Source organism: Ixodes scapularis, unplaced genomic scaffold (genome assembly GCF_016920785.2).
Source record: "Ixodes scapularis isolate PalLabHiFi unplaced genomic scaffold, ASM1692078v2 PGA_scaffold12__126_contigs__length_90152505, whole genome shotgun sequence".
Lineage (NCBI taxonomy): Eukaryota > Metazoa > Arthropoda > Arachnida > Ixodida > Ixodidae > Ixodes > Ixodes scapularis.
Window position 1 is genome coordinate 38,284,721 of NW_024609838.1, and position 15,767 is coordinate 38,300,487.

The window sequence follows — 15,767 nt, forward strand, 5'->3', positions numbered from 1 at the left end:
TGCTCCTCTATTAATGTTTTCATTTTCTTCCTACTTCATCTTTCTGTGCATCTCGAATACTGGTTCTCCGAAGGAATCTTTTTTCGATTTCGTGTACGGCAATAGATGGTGAGCTAACGCAGTTTTCTTCTTTATCTTCTATGGCCAAGGCCTCAAGTATTTTGCGGGTGAGCTGGTCTTTGTGGTGAGCTAAGATGGTTCCCATTTCGAGCTTGGCCTTGCACGTGCATGCTCGACAATGAGCAGCTAAATGCCCCGGCCCTGTTAGGGCTCTAATGTTTGCTGCATGCTCACGTGCTCGATCGTTCACGCACCTTCCCGTTTGTCCAATATACACACGCCCACATGACAGTGGTATGTTGTAAACCACTCCGTTTTCGGATTGGATGTTCTTATTCTTATGTTTGGTGTTGCAAGTGCCGGTGTTGTTGGCCTCCGCTAGATTAACCTTCCGGCACATGGCATACCCCTTGCTGGGTGCCGAGCACACTACTTTGACGCCCTGCCTTGTGGCGATCTTTTTCAACCTATGGGTGGCACCATGAATATACGGAACCACCGCGAAAGGTGATCTAGGAACCTTCTTTCGTGTGTTAGAGTCATTCTCTCGGCTAGATTTCTTGATGTTTTGGCAGAGTTTTTCACAGATGGAGGCTAAGAAGGGTCTCGGATATCCGGCCTCATGGGGTCTGGAGATTTGGGTCTCGAAGCCTCGTCCCATCTGATCTGAACATGTTTTTCTGAGGCTAGCTGTGAGAGCTGTGGTGGCGACCCCTTGCTTTACATTTTTTGACTGTTCGGAGTCAAAGAGAAAGAACCCTTTCCTCGATCGCGTTTCGTATCTCCAACAAACGTGTTCATTTTGGAAGAGTAAGGCCAAATCCAGAAACCTGATAGACTTATCAGCGGGAAGCTCGTATGTAAAGGTGAGGCCAATGCAATTTGTTTGAAAATCCCTAAGAGTGGTGTTGAGGCACCGTCTGAAGTTTCATCAACTTCGATGGTGCATAAAATAAAAAAGTCATCAACATACCGAAAGATAACTGCAACCCGTGGATCTTTCAAAGCTTGTTGTATAGCGTTGATACCTTCTTGGAGGTTTTAAAGGTTTACCTCTCCGCAACGGTAGTGACTTACCAAAGATCAGCACTTTGTCCAGAAGAGTGGTGTGTGTATCGGGTCAAAAGTGGCACCATACTTGTGCGATGTCTTTTTAGTTGAGTGTGGGGTTTCTATACAACAAGCTTTGAAAGATCCACGGGTTGCAGTTATTTTTCGGTATGTTGGTGACTTTCTTATTTTATGTACCACCGAAGTTGATGAAACATCAGACGGATGCCTCAACACCACTTTTAGGGATTTTCAGACAAATTGCATGGGCCTCACCTTTATGCAAGCTTCCCGCTGATAAGTCTATCAGGTTTCTGGATTTTGCCTTACTCTTCCAAAATGAAGACGTTCGTTGGAGATACCAAACGCGATCGAGGAAAGGGTTCCTTCCCTTTGACTCCGAACATTCGAAAAATGTAAAGCAAGGGGTCGCCAATACAGCTCTCACAGCTAGCCTCAGAAAAACATGTTCACATCAAATGGGACGAAGCTTCGAGACTCAAATCTCCAGACTCTATGAGGCAGGATATCCGAGACCCTTCTTAGCCTCCATCTGTGAAAAACTCTGCCCAAACATCAAGAAATCTAGCCGAGAAAATGACTCTAACACACGAAAGAAGGTTCCTAGATCACCTTTCGCGGTGGTTCCGTATATTCATGGTGTCACCCATAGGTTGAAAAGATCGCCACAAGGCAGGGCGTCAAAGTAGTGTGCTCGGCACCCAACAAGGGGTATGCCATGTGCCGGAAGGTTAATCTAGCGGAGGCCAACAACACCGGCACTTGCAACACCAAACATAAGAATAAGTACGTCCAATCCGAAAAGGGAGTAGTTTACAACATACCACTGTCATTTGGGCGTGTGTATATTGGACAAACGGGAAGGTGCGTGAACGATCGAGCACGTGAGCATGCAGCAAACATAACAGCCCTAACAGGGCCGGGGCATTTAGCTGCTTATTGTCGAGCATGCACGTGCAAGGCCAGGCTCGAAATGGGAACCATCTTAGCTCACCACAAAGACCAGCTCACCCGCGAAATACGTGAGGCCCTGGCCATAGAAGATAAGAAGAAAACTGCGTTAGTTCACCATCTATTGCCCTACAGGAAAGGGAAAAGACTCCTTCGGAAAACCAGTATCCGTGATGGCACAGAAAGATGAAGTAGGAAGAAAATGAAGACATTAATAGAGGAGCAACAACATTAAATGATGGAATAAGTTCCGGGAAGGCAGCCACAACGGCAGTAGACAAGGAGAGGAAAACGAACGATCATTAATAAATAGTTGGTAGTCCAGCGATCGCTTGTCTTTACTCCTTTCTTCCTATTTTTGTAGTTCAGCTGGTTTAACGGTTGTAATACTGGGTGAAGATTTGAGACCCGACATATCAATAGTTTATTGTTATCAACCAGGAAAACGCTATATCTGTAAACACCTCTCCACAAAGAAAGAAAACGAGCGCTCGCTGTTCGTTTTGATCAATAGTCCGATTTCACCCAACGTTACCAGATCAGCTCAGTTGACAAGCTCCGCATAGGCCGCGCTTCAGAAAGCCGGCACCTTCCGTTCTCGCGAGCGTGGTGGCGCTGTCGTCGTAGCCTGCCTATAAAGTTCCTGTATACATGTTTGCAAGGAAGGCTCCTGTGCGCTGCCATTTTGAGCGATGCTGGCGCCCCGTACCATTTCCGCCATGCTGGGGTGCGCCAGGGGCACGTCATTGGGGTGCGCGATGGCAAGATGGTGCCGTTTGCTGCATCGCCGATGGCTTACGTAAGCGGCTCACTTAATGGTCTCGGAACGCAGGAGGAGGTATCCATACAGAATCGTAGCGTGACATATTGTAGGACGGGGCATCTTTAAGGGTTGGAGCTGACTCTATAACGATCGCAGCCTCTGTTCCTGCATGTTGTGGAAGCCAGAGCTGCCGCGAGCGCAGCCATCGTTGATGCAAAGGCCATGCGACTTTTGGCGCATTCTGAAGAGAGCGCCTTGAGACTTTAGATTTTTTGGAAAATTTTCGATTTGTTACCGCTTTAGGCATTTTATTGAATTGTCCTTGCTAGTTCGCTGTCGAAGACGACACGTGTACGTTTTATAATTATTTTTTAAAATTTCTTTCTGCGCTCAGTGGTGTACGCTTCGGCGAGAGACGCTTGGCAACATTGTACGACAACCAGCGAACGTCCTGGCTGGAGAGTAGGTCCGCCTCACCTTGGCGCGCGGTTCGAGGTTAAGCCGGGATCCCACTTGCAAAGGTGTATAGGCTCCCTACGGGAGCCAGAGTTGCGCGTTTGATTCCACGTGTCGCGTGCCGCCCTCGCCGCTATTCGCCGAGATCCGATCACGAGAGGAGCCGTATCAAGTGTCGTGCAGCAAAGTAGACGTTGCACGCGCCCCGGCGTACGTTCCCCGGCTTTTGAGCGCGCCGCGCGCCTCAAACGCGCGGCGCGGCTATTCGCCGAATTCAGTCACGTGAGGAGCTGTATCCACATGCCATGCATGAACGCGCAACTCTGGCTCCCGTAGGGAGCCTATACAGGAACTCTAAGCCCGCCCGGTCCGCAAGGCCGGCCAAGCTCTGGGCAAGGTCGGGACGCTGGCTTTTCATCGCGAAATCAGGCGGTCGGCGGCACGTCGGTGGTTCTTGCGCACTTCTTTTTAAGAAATGAACTCTGCAAGTATATTGTGCTACGGTCACGATTGTAATTATGCACGCAAACGATTTCTTTGATTTTTGCTCTATAATTCGTCAGATAGCAGCATGGGTGACTAGCTTTGGGTCTGGCTTCCGAGTGCGATTCTATGTTCATGTAATATCAAAGTAGAACGGGATTTATGTCATAAGTGATGTCTCTCACGTACCTCTATGACCAGCATTCACAAGCAGGGGTTCGCATGCGCTCTCAGCGCCGTATCCAGTTTTTGATAAACGCTCCCCCATATTGGTCACAAGAAAACGAACAAAATGCGTTTTCTGCCTTTTATTTGTTACCACATCAAATATTCGGCAAGGCTAAAATTGCCGGTGAATACTGTAAGACGTTTATTTATTTTTTGCATGAAAAAAATCGCGAGCAGAATGCAAAACACCAGGGGGGCTAAGCTCGGCGCGGCGAGATCGATGCGAGTTCTCCGCCAAACTCGCCGACCGCCGCGATTGGTCGGCGCCGTGCGTGACGACACGCGCAGACACTCCCTAGATCGTGACGTTAAACGGAGGGTTTGAGGCAGTCGGAGAGTTGCATATTCGGAACTCGCGGCGAGATGTGGTGACGTCATTGTGACGTGGCAGAAACCGCCGCGGATGGGAAAAGCTTGCCGGCTCCGACCTAGGCGAGTTTGGGCGAGTTGGGCGCGAGATCAGGGAGAAGCGTCCAAAATGGCAGCGTTTTCGTTCGTGTTTTGCCGTCGGCATAGGTATTTAAACCCCGCCAATGTGTTGGACATGGACGACGTTCATTTTCAACAACAGTATCGCCTCTCGAAAGACGTGGTAAGGTGGCTGTGCGATGAACTGCGTGGCGAACCGGGCTTGAGGCGATGGAGCCGTGAATGAACCGTTGCCCCCGTCGTGAATCCTACGTCCAAATTCTACAAAGTGAATCCCAGGAACAAATGTCTTTTTACGGCAATCTCCAGCCAGGAACGCAATTTACCATTACCTACAGGCTTTTACAATTATTTTGATGCGTTGCTGTGCTGCGTAGATGCGAGATAAACGCACTTGATAAAATTCAAACTAAAGCAGATGATAGAAGAAAAGCAATATACATGAATGGCGCAGACTAACAACTGTGTAATTTCTTTCTCATCTTTCTTCTTCCACACCGTATTTTGACAAACAAATTGGCCGTTAGTTGTTTATACAGCAAGAGAACATGCCAGAACATTGCGACATTGTCACCTACTGTAGATAAGCAATTTAGCCAGTGCAGTATGACTGCAAGCCTAGGGTCTTTAACGTGCACCACGTAGTCGTGATACACGACCGCATGCCGGTACGATGCTCATCAACATCGAAAAGGGCAGGGGTTGGGGTGAATCCACGATCCTGGGTTCTGCAGCGCGAGCTTTCGCTCCACGTGCACCCTATTCTGAGAAAAAAAAATATTGTGGCTCTGTGACGGTGTGGGGGGAGAAAGATGAGAAAGAAATTACACAGTTGTTAGTCTGCGCCATTCCTGTATGCTGTTTTTCGTCTATACTCTGCTTTAGTTTATATCTTTATCAATAGCGTTTTCCTTGCATCTACGTGGCGCAGCAAACCATCACAATGTCTAGTCAACTAGCCCACATCCAAGCAATGTTTGTATAATTAGCATCCCTGCTGTTACCTATTCTTATTTGTCATTTACGATTTAAATAAAAAAATTTGTGCTGTATGTATGTTGATACTGCCTAAAACTTGGTCTGCCTCAACGGGGAAGATTCTCCCAGCTGTAGATGAGAAATTTAGCCTCGCAGTGCCGTACAACCGCTAGCCTGGGGTCTTTAACGTCCATCCCGCAGTAGTGTTACACGACTGCATGCCGGTACGATGCTCACCAAAATCGAAACGGGCAGGGGTGGGGATTGAACCCAGCATCCTGGGTTCCGCAACGGACCTTTCGCTCGACGTGCTCCGAGCTGGTGTGCGCTAGCCCAGCCGGCCACCGGTCCCCCGATTTAAATAAAATAAAAACCCTTCACTGCGGAGCGTAGGGAAAAATCGGAGCTACGCTGGGGAACTCGCCGCCGCCGGGGGTGTCGGAAATGTAAGAGGGGGAGTGGGAATCTCGCCGGGGCGGAGTCAAAAGAAGCTCCTCCCCTCCCTCGTGACGTGGCATCGGAGAGATTCCCGCCGGAGGCGAGCTTAGCCCCCCAGGACTCAAAATACCTGTAGTTGGCGATAACAGGAACCGAGATTTCTTGTTTGGTACTGCCACCTTCTCCGTCATCTCTCGATTGATGTATCTTGCGTAGAAGAGCAATTGCGTTACAACGAAGAGGCATTGCAGTTTTCTAAAGTGGTATTTGTAAGCCCGCCTTCCTATGTCGCATTTTCAGGGTGGCTAAAATGTCTTTATTTTGGCTTGAGATAGATCGCAGAAACGTCAAGAGATAATAAAACAACCTTATCATTTATGGACAACTGCAACGTTAACATAATAGTTGTTAACTTAAAGCGAATTTAAATAAACGCGCTCTTATTAACAGGTCAACATGCATGTTGCTGTCATGCACATGAAGCATGCAGACGCTTACACAAATGAACTTGTTTCACATAGTCAACGAAGTGTCTCACAATTCGTACACTGTTGCCACGAAGGTGTAGCAGGTACTGTAAAACGGTTGTAATATCTACTGCACGTTCACACGCAAATCTATAAATATATACACACGAAACCGCGCTGATCAGCTGATCGGAAGTTGTGTCTTGAAATTCTTACCCCTTAGTCAGATGTATCCGCACGTACACGCAAAGGAGCGAGGTTGTCACACACGTAAAGAACACACGAGATGTGTAACTCAGTTGTTTTCGGCAGTAGCAGGCCTCGACATAGCCGAATACAAATACAAAAACGGTCCGATTCTTTCAAATAACGAAGACGTCTTCAAATTGTCATTCTTTCCTAATACGGTTTTGGTGTGTATGCAGCAGTTTACGCTTGAACGTCTGACACAAACACAGAACACCAGAAAAGGGAAGTTCACGGTATTTTAGTCCGCAAACGACCAAAACACAACGGTCCATGTGCCGGAAACCACGAACGATAGACGCAGCCATTTCTCCGAGCGTCTCGCCTTGGAGCCGAATGTCGGAAAACTGCCAAAAACTAAGAATGCCCGGCGGGCGTAAATTTACCTCAAAAGTCCAAGGAAATGTGGTCTCAATCCGGACCTTATAACACTGGCAACAGTCCTTAGTCCTTAAAAATACACTTTGTGAACCCACACAAAACCGATGTTTCAAGGCGTATCTACGGGCTCCGAGGCCAGTCAGACCGAACAGGTCGGGTGGGCTTGGACACGAGCGCCGCTACGCAGCAGTGAATGGCAGCGCGTCACTTTTTTCTCGGAGTTTGTCAACTTATTTGATCCAGTCACGTTGGATTTCATCAACCGTCTGGAATGTGCGTGACGCAGCCATAGTTGCACTTCACAGGAGGCAACGGTAGTGCACGTGACGGCTCGTGATCGACACTGCAAGCCTACAGCGGCGTCGACCTTCGTGCGGAAAGACTACAGTTCTCGCAATGCATTGCGCCAGAGACGGCGTACCAAAACTGGCGGTGAGATCGGTCTGTTACCTCAAGCCCAATCTACACATCTGCCGTTCCGAGCGACAAAAACGACAGAAACGACACGAACGACATGACACACGGAGAATTGTATTCGCATTACAGAGCATGGCAGATAATGCATGAGCAGCTTTATCAAGCACTGCAGTGTTGTACACGTTCTTCAATAAAAGAAACGAAAGCTCGTTCCTCGTTCCTTCGGATTTTTGGAACGGGTTCCCATTACAAGTTCCATATGTGAAAAAGGAACTCGTTCCCGTTAGAGTTAAAGAAATGGAGCGTATCGTTACATATACGTTACATTTGTATTTTGCTAATTGCCATATTTAATTAGATTAATCAATTTTTTTTATCAATCTCGTCAAATGGGAACATACAAATTTATATGTCGTGATGGAAGGGCACCAAAAGAAGAAAACAAGCGGAATCAAGCTTTGATTTGTTGATATATTCAAGTTTAAAAATCTCAGCTTTTAACCATATTTATGTTTGTGGTGAACGATTCAGACGAGCCAAATGTACGGTTACCCCACACTGCACGAGCGTTTTACAACAACCTCACACGTTTCAATCTAACAAAGTGCCTTGTTCGAACTTAACAGTTTAACAACAGTTGCTTCTCGATGTTGCTGTCCACAAGACGAACAAGTGACGGAGAGGATAGGGCTTTCGGAAGGTTAGTCTTGAAAACTACAAGTACGTCTTTGTGAAGGTTGGATTCGCTGTTCAGTTTGAAGGTGGGGGACAAGGGAAGAAGGAATAAAGATTACTTTTTATGTATCTTTGAAGTGACCGATGTTCGGGATACAAGGGTGCGTTCGATGTCTGGTAGTCTATAATTTTGTTATAACTGTAGGTCTCTTTATGAAAGTTCAGAAATGGCTTTAGTCGGCCTTACATTGCTGGGAGTATGAGGATTAGTGGAAAGGGGGGGGGGGGGGGGGCATAGAAAGGAGCTGAGTTTGAAACGCCCCTCTTTCTGTGTCTTTTCCTGCGACTATAAGTTTTTCTTTTTGTACCTCAGTCTCGGGCACTCAAGAAAGAATCAATATCCACCAGGTCTCCTGCACAAGACTGTTATCAGGCGAGGAGCACACAAAACAAGCCCTAAATAACTTAAAAATTTCAACCTAAAAATGAAATAAAAAATTACCCCACTGAACGAAAGAAAGGAACGCCGTTACTCTTTCCGTTCCAGTAAAAAAAGTAACGCGTTCCCGTTCCAGTTCCACCGATGCGAAATGCAACGGCGGCGTTCCTCCGTTCCTCCTAAAAGGAACGCGTTCCAGGAACGCCGTTCCTTGGAACGCCGTTCCGTACAACACTGCTCATCTGTCACGCTTGTCCAGGTGTCATGTTGTACGTGTCGTTTCTGTCGTTCCTGCAGCTCGGAACGCAGATGTGTGAGCCGGCCTTTACGAGCCTACTCTGATGTTACGCTGGAACGTCACGGAAAATCGGATTTCCCGCCTTTTCGGGGTGTCGCCACGGGTGCGAATACTAGCGGGGCCTATTTAAGTGATTTGTTTCAAAAAAAAAAAAAAAGCGTCAGTACCGGTTATGACTTTATCAATATTGCCTGAAGCCTATTCCAATTGTAAAATGAAATATCGAAGGTGTCTTCATGGTCCCTTTCGGTGTGCGTGCTTTGACCGACATGAAGTGTCACAGCTTTGCGACCGCAACAACGCACGCACAATGTCCGCCTATATTAAAATTGATCTGGCCGGTGTTTTGAAATACAATATTTAGCATTATTTCGCGCATTTAGTTCCCACAAATTAGCAGCACATACGGGAAGCTAAAGTTGCGTGGAATGTTTTTTATATCTCATTGAAATTATGACAGACGGTTTCTTTAGTCATTTAGGGCCGGTTGCATCAGCGCCGCTTAGCGCAAAGGGGAGCTTAGCCGGGAACCTAAGCTAAGTTTCGGTTTCGTTCGGTTTCACCAAAATCGCTTATCACTAAACTACGCTTAACTTGATCGCTCAACTTTGGGCTCTTTGCTTTTGGTTGTTTCTTAATCCTAGATTCAAAACATGGCGACTGGTTTGTCGTGGTCGACGCGGTGGACGAAATTGGTTGTGCAAAGTGTTTTAAACTACATCAGCGTGAAAGTCTCGAGAGAATGACCTTCGATTGTGACAAGGATGCAAAATATTGTCGCGTGAAGTGTTTATCGACCCCTGTTTTCAAGTTGGCTCTCCACTCTCCGGGCGTGTTAGCCCTAACCGAGATACGTACGGAGCTGTGGGGCTCACGTCTGTCTTCCGGTTGGTTCTTCTGTCAGCGAGCTTATTCGTATGTACTTACTAATTTTCGCATAGCTGTAACGTATTGTTATTTACCACCTTGTTTATCTACGCTTGCAGCGCGTATCCTTCAATCCGATCAGCCCGTTGAATAGTGGCAGTACATGATCTCGGCGATCCGCTGATTGTCGACACCTCTGCCGTTTGCATTAGATTGCGGCGCTTTTTAAGTAATAAAATATCGAAAATTCAATTTATTTCGTTTTCTGAGTTTTGAGACAATCTTCGGTGAATTTTCCTAATCTCTCGAGTAGAATCTACAATCTTGGCTTCAGAAAACTGTATCGTTCCATAACTGTAACTTTTTTGGTAATCCCGATTTTTTTAGGAATATTTTGCTTTATATCTTTCATTCGGGGCGACGACAAATCGTAACGACTACTATGCTAGATTAGTTCATTGCTGTATCGGGGCAGGCTGGGGCAGGTGATGCGAAGAGACGACCGTTCTTATCCGAACGATGTGATGTACTAGTGGGAGTTTGTTTTGTTTTCTAAACTCGACAGTGTGAAACTGAAGTCCGTTTGAGGCTGCAGCGGATGTTCAACGACGGTACAGTACAGTTCTGTCACCTTGCTGATAGCAACGAGCACCGTCGATGCAAGGTCTCGTGACCTTACCTCTCGACGACTTCTATTCGAAAATTTCCGGGCATTTTCGCAGCTGCCGTGGCGAGTTCGTCACTGGTTTGAACTTCATCAGTTTCAGGCATGACTTGATTTAAGTAGTCATCTTACCTGCCTACTTATTCTCGATGATGTTTTGTCTTCAGCGATGTAGAGAGTAGAGTATCCTTCTCGCGTTCGGTGAGATTTGGGGCCCCCGATGGCTCCTTCACCTCAAAATGTGAGCACGAAAACTACTGCCACTTTCAAAATATCCTGTTATTAACCGATATTAAACACACAATCACAGATGTAAAGAGCATTCGTGTTTATTTAAAGCTTTGACTTCTGTTATTGAAAGTTAAGCGAAAAAATGATTGAATTTGGAGACCTTTAATTTGTTACTCACCGAAGAAATACAGCGAAAAGCAGACGCCAACGACGAATACTACGGCAGTTTTTTTTTGTTTACATCAGGTGATTCCTCTCCGCCAATCGTATTCGCCCCTCTGAGCGTTCCATAGTTCGCTCTGTTTTTCCCTACATTCCCTACGCAAATCCAGCCTTTAGCTAGGGGCGCGTCTGTAAAGCCGGGTTAACGTTGGTGCAACCAGAATTTAAACCCGTGCTTATCCGAGCTCGGTTTAGCAAGCTAAGCCGACTTAAGAAAGAGCCGCTTTGGGTTAAGGTAAGCGACGTTGGTGCAACCGGCACTTAGTTTCACATTCACAAGTAATATTATAATTTATCTTATAATTATGAAACCCGGGACGTTTCTGTAACCATCGGTTCGAGACAGGTTCTCTCTCCCTCGGTTACCAAGTATTCATTCAAAGCAGTAGCGCACTTCAACGACCCGCTGATCAGTCTTGTCCTCTGCTACACCATTGTAAAATTTCATTAGGTGCTTGAATCATGGCGATATATGTCATAGGCCTTCAATCGTTAAGAAGCGTTTTAGAATTGAACTGGAAAAAGTTTGTTACCAAATTTATTCTTTATTGTTTTGCAAAATATACCTACCTCACTCTGAGTCCCTACGCATTGGACCACACAACCAACAAACACAACATGAGTAAGCAACGGGCAAGGGGATCATAGCGTCATGCACGAAGCCCGAGAAGCCCGGTCAATCGGCGCCTCAGAGTCGCGTCCACCCGGCGTGGCCGTGGGGTTAGGCTCCGTGACGTCGCGGCGCGGCGCGCTGTCATCCTCTACTTTTCACTGTAAGCAGGCACACGGCACACGGCGAATTCCACGAATCCCGATGAGTCAGTAGATTCATTAGAATGAGACACGTGACAGTGTCTCACAGGCGTCCATTCTAGATGTCACCTGCCTCTAAGCGACGCTCTAATTGGCCCACTGAGTCGTACCTTTCACAGTTTCTTAAGTCATACTGTAACGGGTTTATTGGTGTGCCCATCGTGCACTTGCATCATCTTGCCCCGATCGACACTTGAATGCATGATATCGCACAATGCGAAAGATCTTACTCGAAGCTGCTCACAGATTACTACTTCAGCTGCATGATGCAAAGAGGGTCCTTGATATTCTCCGTTAATTCGTCGAACATTTACCGATTAAGCGGTTAAAAAAAATCAACCGCGATTAACGCATTTATTGATTAATCGGTAAATTAATCAATAAATTTCCCGGCCCTAAATAGTTTTATGTCTCCCTGAAAGAAAGCATCACTCGAAAAGTGTGGCTAAGAAAGGTAAATAGAGTCCAGGAGGGAGTGACAGGAAAAAGAGAGTTTTTCCGATTTGTTTCGCAATTTCCTTCATAGATTAAATACACCCCAGTGCACGTTAGCTAAAGAGTGTAATATTACAAGGACCGAGATATAGTGGGGCTTGCCGAAAAGTTCCGTACGTTGGAATCTCCATGAGCCCTCGCTACGTAGCGTCTATCCATTGGTCTACCTCAATCAGGATCTCCGCACTGATTTGTGGCGGCCGTTCTTAATGCATTTTTTTGCTCGATGTACTTTGGTGGTTATAACTGTTATTGCGACGACATGTTTCAAGCACAACTGCCGTTAAAATATCAGGCCAATCACACAGGTAATGGAGGAGCGATTCCCGATATGCATCGCCTGAAATAAACAACTTTTCAAAAACAGTCTTCATGCTTTTTAAACAAAACGTGAAAACACCGAATAAGGTAATTTAGAAAGTCATCACTTACCACCAACAAGGTACCGAACAAACCTCACTAACGTTGTGGTGATCTATTTTGTCACAATTTGATTTTGGCTGGAATTACTGGTCCATTCTGCGTAAACACTCACCGAGACCGCAGAAAAATGCTTTCACCGTCGGGCGACTGGTAGCGTTCGGAGCTTGCGCAAACAAAATATAATTTAATAGAAAATGTGCACGAAAACGCATCTTTACCCAAGATTTTCAGGTATCTGGTATGGTTGCTCCTTTTTGACACTTGCAAGTTTTTACGGCGGGTTAGGCATGGTCCTTCTGTATATCGTTTCTTTCTTCGTGTACAGACTTTTCCCCGAAGTTCATTTGTAACCTGTTTCACAATCTGTCAACCAGAATATAACGACTTTTATAAAACTATCGTTCCCAGAGTGAATCTTTTAGCTGTTTTTACTTCACTGTAGATAAAACGTTATGCCTTAGCATAAGCACTAACCAAACTCTTTTTTCCACCATCACATCTGATGCTGTTCCACTGTGCTACATCGAGCCGATTGTCTCTCGAACTTTCATGCTCTTTGCCATTGAATTCTATGTTTACTTGTAGCCAAGCTCATTGAGAATTCTGAACAGCCGGGTGCTCGAGTAGTGGCGTAGTTATTTTCCTGCGGCCTCAGTGGGACCACCGCGTGAACGCAGCTGGTTCATACTAGATTCACTAAATAAAGCTACGCCTTCAGAGTACCGAAACTTCCAAACTGCGCGTCTGAAGCGCGTCAGGCGCCGCCATCTTGGGTCCACGCGCAGATGGAGGAGTGACTCTAGCCGAGCCAAGCCGAACTGTAGCCGTCGCCTGCGCCAGCTGCCGCAGCCGTAGCTGTGGCAGCGAATCAAGGTTGTGTTGTTCGTAGCTCGACGTAACACGGAAAATGCGTGTGCCGAGCGACGGACTTCTGCGTGCGCGCGCAGTAAGAAGTAAACACCAGCAGGCAGAGGACCGCCGGACCCAAGATGGTGGCGTTGAGAAAACGCGATGATAATGATAGCGACTCACGTGACTGCCGCTGTCCAATGACGCCGCAGCGAACCAGAATATTGTTGGATAGAGCGACTGTATTGTCGGCAAAATGCCAAAGGAAAGGAATGCGCTACTCTGAAAGCGTAGCTTATTTAGTGGCTCTAGTTAATGCATTCACAAAGATGGAGAAGCAGACGACGACAACGCAGAAGACAAAGCGATTCTAGAGCGATAAGACGACTGGAACTGCTTTTCCACTCATGCTGACAAACTCAGACATCACAAACAACACAATTTTTTGAAGTATAGAAATGTAGCAGAATCCAAGCTGATACCAGGGCGTCCCAACAGATGATTTACGATGATGTGCGTGAACCACGGCCCCATGCAGCCGGGAAGCCGGAAAGCGATGACTGCAAGTAGCATGGCAGCGGCACTGCTTCCGGAGCACGAGCGCCTGGGCAGTTCGCTCGATGAGATCAGTCTATGGACGTTTGCAAGCTGCCACGCTTCGACAGGTAGTCTGGCTACCGTTCATGGAAAACGCTTAGTTTAGACGCCAGTCTGGAAATCGTGGGTATGCCTCAAAGATGCTTTACTATAATACGATCTACCCACATGACCAGCAAGAAGACAGCGCCCAAAGGCCGTTATTGCAAACGTCTATTGGAGCGGCAGGATCGAGTAACCCTGGTTATCTGGGCGTCCATCCGGACAGTACTGTCACAATTAAAAAAATACCGTCTTGGTAGCAGACGAGGAAGAAATTCAGAGTGGCGCACCGAGTGCCAGAGGGGAATCTCCTTGGCCTCAGGGTGCATAACAGTCTCCAGAAAGATCCGACAGCCGGCTCTGAGGCCTCATTCACACAGCGGGCGTCTCGCCCCGGCCGGCGAAAACGCCGGCGGCGCCGTGCCGAAAACGGGACGGTGCGGGACGGAGGAGTGTTTGAACCAGCGGCGACGGAGCTGCCGGCGGTGACTATGTGAATATATAGATGCTGGCGGCTGTGCCCCCTTATATTGGGCGGTAGCTTGCGCCACCTAATTTAGAAAGCTTTCTGCACGTTTCAAATTCTGCCCCGAATTTTTGTATCTTGTAAGACTGCATAACCTGTAAAACCTATTAATCACGTGCGGAATTTCACGCTTGCCTCGATTTCTAGTACCAATCTTGTAATTCCCTATTTGTGACTGCTTTGTGGCGGCGTCGGCCACCAAATATAGCGGGCGATCGGCGTCGATGGGCACAGCCACAAGTGTTTGGTTGCTTGGAGTTTGCGTTCAGGTCGCCGATAACGATCTTGCATGTTTGGAAACATTTCATTTGTCTCCATGTTTCGAAATAAAAACAAAAACGACAGTACCCTTTGCGAGCAGGTTTCACATCAATCACTCCTTACGTCAGATTTCGTCCCCGATGATCGACGACAGTATTGGAAGGACGAATAAAAAAATTGCATGCCACGAGCTTTGTTATAGAAGTACATAGAAGGCTTTGTCGTGCGTCCTTGTTTTTTCCTACGCGCTCAATAAATGGCTGTTGCCCAATCAACGGTCTTGGAACGTGTGCAGTCATATTGCAGTACACCTTTTTTGGATCTTGGGGAGTCTAGGTCGTCGTGAAAGGAGCGCCAGGTAGATATCCACGTACCTAAAGTATTAGAGACTTGTTGGATGGTAAGTGCATGCGCTATTGGCCGATGACTCGGCTTATTTGAGATCGTTGATCGGGCAATAGCCAATGGACTTACCATCTGAGAAGTACCTCATATTTTCAAGTACGTAGATGACTACCTCGTGCTCCTTCCACGATGACCTATACACCCCAAGATAATACAAAAGCGCTGCTACAATATGACTCGGCACATCCTAAGATCGTTGATCGGGCAATAGACAATGCACTTACCTTCGGAGAAGTACCTCATATCTTGAGGTATGTGAACGACCACCTGGTGTTCCTTTCACGACGACCTATACTCCACAAGATCAAAAAAAAAAGGTCGGCAGCAATATGACTCGGCACATTCTAAGATCGTTGATCGGGCAATAGCCAACGCAATTACCATCGGAGAAGTGCCTCATATTTTCAGGTACGTGGTTGACTACCTAGTGCTCCATTCACGGCGACCTTAACTCCCCAAGATCCAGAAAAGGTCGTCTGGAATATGACTTGGCATATTCTAAGATCGTTGATCGGCCAATAGCGAATGCACTTACCGTCGGAGAAGTACCTCATATTTTCAAGTACGTAGATGACTACCTGGTGCTCCTTGC